At 35.4% G+C, this 5,271-nt stretch overlaps 1 long non-coding RNA gene across 1 annotated transcript in view; it reads left to right on the forward strand.

The window, feature by feature from the left end:
• The first annotated feature begins 1,497 nt into the window (after positions 1-1,497).
• The window catches only part of LOC118164228, a 103,708-nt gene continuing 99,934 nt past the window's right edge, over positions 1,498-5,271 (forward strand). Inside the window, exon 1 of the long non-coding RNA XR_004749384.1 lies at positions 1,498-1,601. This is a non-coding gene — a long non-coding RNA (uncharacterized LOC118164228). The remainder of the gene's footprint in view (positions 1,602-5,271) is intronic.

Genomic DNA, 5,271 nt, shown 5'->3' on the forward strand with positions numbered 1-5,271 from the left:
GGAAGACAATGTAGGATCAGTTTGGGAAGTGACTCCATACTGGAGCAGGGGAAGAGAGTGAGGAAAAAGGAGCAGCAGAAACGTGAATTATGGACAGGCTGCAACCCCCATTCCCTATTGCTCTGCACCATTCAGGGGGAGGGCATAGAAGAGGATGGATGGGGAGGAATGTGGTTTTAGTTTGCTACTAGTTTCTCACTGCTCTACTGTGTTATTAGTAGGCTATAAATAATGTTAATCTCCCTTTGATGAGTCTGGTTTGTCCATGATGGTAAATGGTGGGTGATCTGCCTGTCTTAATCTCAACCCATATGGTTGTTTTGTTGTTGTTGTTGTTGTTGTTGGTTGGTTGGTTAGTTGGTTGGTTGTTTTTATTTTGTTTATTTTTCCATCATATTTTCTCCCCCTGTTCTGTTGAGGAAGCGGAGTGTAAGAGTGTTGCTTAGCTGCCCATGAGTGTGAAACCATCACACATTTTTCTTTATTTACCTTTGTCATTCACTTTGGTGTTTATCTTCTATCCGTACTTCCACTTGTGAAGATTCAGTCCTACAGCTTTAGGAGTCTCCAGCTAAGTGTTGACTGCCTCTGAGACAGACACTTTTGTCTCAATGGAGAAAGATAAAGCTTTCTAGAGTAGAACTCTGGAGCATCAGTTTAAATTATCTCAGTCCTACATAGTTATTTTAAGTGGTTCATATGAAACACATCTTCGAAATGCAGGTTCAAGGCATTTTCTACTTTTCCAAGGTGACTAGGTCAGATAAAAACATTTGCAGAATAAAAGGAATAGGGCAGAGTGTTTGTAACAGCAAAAAAATGACAATGAAGTGAATAAGTTGTCAGAAAAGACAAGGAGTTTTTTAGAGCTAAAAGGTAGCTTCTAGCAAGGATATTTTAAGAAATGTGGAAAGGACAAAAGATAAAATGAATTCATTTTTCTTCAGTGCTTTGTTGAAAAAAAATAATAATGTTAAAGATTGACATTCTTCTGCTCACTATTCTAAATGAAATAATCTTTTAAAATTTGTCTTGTTTGGGGCAGGAAGGATTAAAAAAAATGGTTTATGTGATAAATGATTGAGTCTCAAAAAGGATTCCAATTAAAGATGGCAATTTATTAAGGGAATAGAGGCAAGCAAACAGCGCTGGGTGCGCCAGGAGTCTCTGCTCCACCAAGACGCACACCCCACAATTCCCATTCCTGGCTTATATCCCCTCTACTAATGCATATTCATTACTGGGTGTGTCCTCCCTTGAGCATGCCTTCTTCATCTTCTGGAATGTTCTCGAATCTTCTCGGCCCCAGACCCCATACATGCTCCCCCCACAGACTTCCGCCTAGCAACAAAACTGTTCCAAGCTGTTCCTGTCAGGTGACCATTGCAGAACACAAAAACTATACACATACATTAACCACCGAATATAAGAACCATATACATACATTAATCACCAAACACAATAACTATATACATACATTAAACATCTCTATTTTCTTAGTCTCGTGGTTATACAAGGATGTATAAGACAGAAAGTCACATTTTATCATGTGGCCCTAGCATTGCTCCACATTGACACAAATCAGATGAACACATCTCACAGTTTAGATTATAGATCCAATAGTAGGGAGTTTATATATCATTCTTGGTCTTGTATATACTCCCATAAGTATTTTATTTTGAATTTCAACCTTAAGAGCAAAGGGTTATCAGCTGTATTCTAACTAATCCCTACTGAATTCATATATATATATATATAAAATAAAATAGCCACAGATAGAAATTGATACTTATTCCACTTAATTCCCACGTATGTAGGAGTTAGCGTTCCAAAGTATGCAAAGGACACCTAAGTCTGATGTCCTAAGTAAAATCTAAAATACTGCAAGTTATATGGAGAATGTTGTTTCTTGCTAGTTGATCAGGATTTCTGTCTTCCATCAGCTTCATGCTGTACCGTTGTGAGTGAGACAGTGCAGTCATTGGAACAGAAAGAAAACAATACAGCTTATATCTTGAGTCTAGCTTGAGCACTTGAATGAGAGAAAACCCACAGTACCAGACCTTTGTTTCTGTTAGTTTCTATTTTATAAACTCTTAAAAGTTTATAAATACATACAGAGAAAAAGAGCAAGGCAGAAATACTCACTCTGTGATGTAAAATATGGAATTCTTAAGTATTCAGAGAACCAAGGATCAACCCCCCACATATATCTTCTTGAGTGGTGTGTTGATTGGCTCTGTTTAGTCTTAGAGCAGTTTGCATGAATTAGACCAGATGTGACTGAAATATCTAGCCTTATCTCTTGATTTTATTATTTATTTATTTATTTATTTTGGTTAAGTCATTAGAGTTAGAAATGTCCAACATCATCAAGAGACATACTGGAATAAAATCTGTCATCTCCTATGGATTTTTGTAGGTATCTAATTATTCCTTGACTCTTTGGTGTTTATTGGTGGTACTTTCAGGTGCATTGCACTATTTTCCAATCTTCTGTTTATTTATTTATTTATTTATTTTTGATCAGGTGTACTGAATTTAGTTGAGATTGAGTCATCTTCCTTCATAGGAGGAATATATGGTGCTGAGCTTTGCATTTGTGACTAAAACAGTGTTGGTCACATACCAATATTTTGTCTGTTGTTGAACAGTGCATGCACAGTATCAGCACTGTCCCCAACAAAGCAACAGGCCAGTAGGCTGGGAATAGTCAAGAAGCTGGGAGGGGACACAGCTGACACAAGCTGGCAAAGGGGATATTCCATGACATGTCATATCATGCAATAAAAACGGAGGTACCAATAAAAAATGGGGTAGAGGAAGAAGAAGGGGTGGCAGTTTGGCTTCCAAGGTAGTCATTGTTCTGGTCACCCAGCCCAGAGGCTGGGCATCAGTATGATTGTAGGAGGTGGTGACTGATTCCCTTTGCATCACTTTCGTCGTTGTTGTTGTTGTTGTTTTGTTTTGTTTTGTTTTGTTTTTCTCTTTCCTTAATTTACTAAACTATCTTTATCCCAAACAATGAGTTTTCTTGCTTTTCCTATTCTCTTCTCTTCCCTGTCCTGTGGTGAGGATCAAGGGAATGGTTGTGTGAGTTCTTAGCTGCTGGCTATAGTCAATGCACAATGTCTGGCAGTGTGACTGTATTTCCAAAATATGAAACTGTCTCTTAATAATCTGAACCAGATCACTTTTGTGCGGGTCATCCTCACTGATGAGTGGTTGAATAGGGGATACTGCAGAAGTTTCAATAATTTCTCAGAAAGGAACTGAAACTGCACATTTAACTATTCAAGCCCCATCATCATCAATGAGAATGTGTGTTAAGCCAGTCTTTATGTACTGTCATTTTTGCTCTATGTTGTGGATTTCAGAGCTGCATTTTAGAAAAAAAAAAAAAATATCATTGTGATATGCAGTAAGTAAATTGTCTTAGTTGGCAAATTCAAAACCTTCAGTTTAGTCTCTAGGGCCTCTGGTTCTAAGTGATTCGTATGATATGGAACTACTATGCCTGAGTTCTGTCCCTCACCCATTTTCATTAAAGCATACCTTTGTACTTTCCAAACACCCGAAATACTGTGGAGAGTATGTATTTAACAAAATCCCTCTGTTGGTGGAATGGTTGATATTTATTTCCCCTTTTTTGTTTTGTTTTGTTTGTTTCTGTATTTTTTCTTTTAGTCTTTTAGACTTTTAGCTCTTTATTAAATTATTCTAGAAATGTTAAATCCAGTATCAGTTTGGTATCTACTTCTGTTTTCACTTGCAATGTCTTTTGCCCAGCTGTTTAAGTTAATTCAGAAGTAACTAAAGTGAAAGAGTATTCCAATGATTTATACTCTCAGGAAAAAAAATATTTTAAAATGATATTTATTTCTATCAGTACTATTTTGAAAGATGGCTAAGTTGTTGTACCCATGATGTGCATAATCTGTGGTTCCAGAAGTTATTCTAGATAAACATTAAACCATTTATTATTTGAGAATTACAGACTAAATCCATAAACTGATGAAAAAAAAAAAAAAAAGTTTCACTTAAATATAATTAACTTATATATATATATATATATATAAACATATTTGTACGCTTATGCCTCAGAGAGATTTTTGCCTATAAATATTTCTTCTTATTTCAAGATAGTGATGAAAGGGCAGTTAATGTCATCATTCTTCAGATGATTCATGAGATTCATCATTCTCCTTGGAAAATGAGTATTTTTTCATTATTAAATAGAAGTTTAATTTTCAGTAATGCTTTTAAACCTGGATTGGGTCCACTTACTTTAAGGTTATCAGTGAACCACCTGAGTTCAGAACATACCCACCCAAGATTCTCTATATTATGGGCAGAGAAATACTAGGAATCCTTAGACGTAACTTCAGATTTTAAGTGGTCTGCTTCTTTCCACTATTTGTATGGAGAACTTAGAAAAAAATATGTTTTCAGTAAATTACTGTTAGTCACAGGGAATCAATCTATAATGAATATTTTGTTGGTAAATTAATTGCAAAATGTTGAATGAAATAGATCAGACAAATACAGATTTTATATGGTGAACATCAGGAAAGAAAATGTGAACATATGAAGTTTTAAAAAAGCTTATTTCAAATTTGTATTAAATATTAAATGGTAGATAATGGAAGTCAGAAAGTCATATATCTCAAGCACGACTAAGTCTCTGCTGGTTATAGAACTGGTATTAACCTTGTTAATACTGAGGGATCAGGAATTTTAAACTTCATTGTAAGTCTGTATACTGATCTGGTACAGAGCACAAAACTGGAAATATTCTCAGTTGCAAATCAAAAAATATAGATGTTCTTCTTATATAATTTCCATTAGGTTTACAATATTCTAGAGGTCTATTTGTACTCTGTGTCAAATCCTTTTATTTTCCTTATCTCATGCAGTATATCATGCACTCCTAATATGACTATATGTTATAAGTGACAAAAGTATTTGTTTGTGTTTCTTCTTATTTGTACAATGTTTTCCTAACAAGAAAGTTTACTTTTACCTATTCTTTTTTGCAAGTGACCTTGAAAATTGACAATATTACTTTCCCAGAGAAACTGTAAGTGTTAATACTGAAAATACTGAACATTGAACTCAATTTTGAATTCAAACCCTCCTGTAAAGAGAACTTGAGCGAGAGATGGAAGGAAGGAAGGAAGGAAAGAAATGAAGGAAGGAAGGAAGGAAGGAAGGAAGGAAGGAAGGAAGGAAGGAAGGAAGGAAGGAAGGAAGGAAGGAAGGTAGGAAGGA

The sequence above is a fragment of the Oxyura jamaicensis genome, chromosome 1 (genome assembly GCF_011077185.1).
Source record: "Oxyura jamaicensis isolate SHBP4307 breed ruddy duck chromosome 1, BPBGC_Ojam_1.0, whole genome shotgun sequence".
Taxonomy (NCBI): domain Eukaryota; kingdom Metazoa; phylum Chordata; class Aves; order Anseriformes; family Anatidae; genus Oxyura; species Oxyura jamaicensis.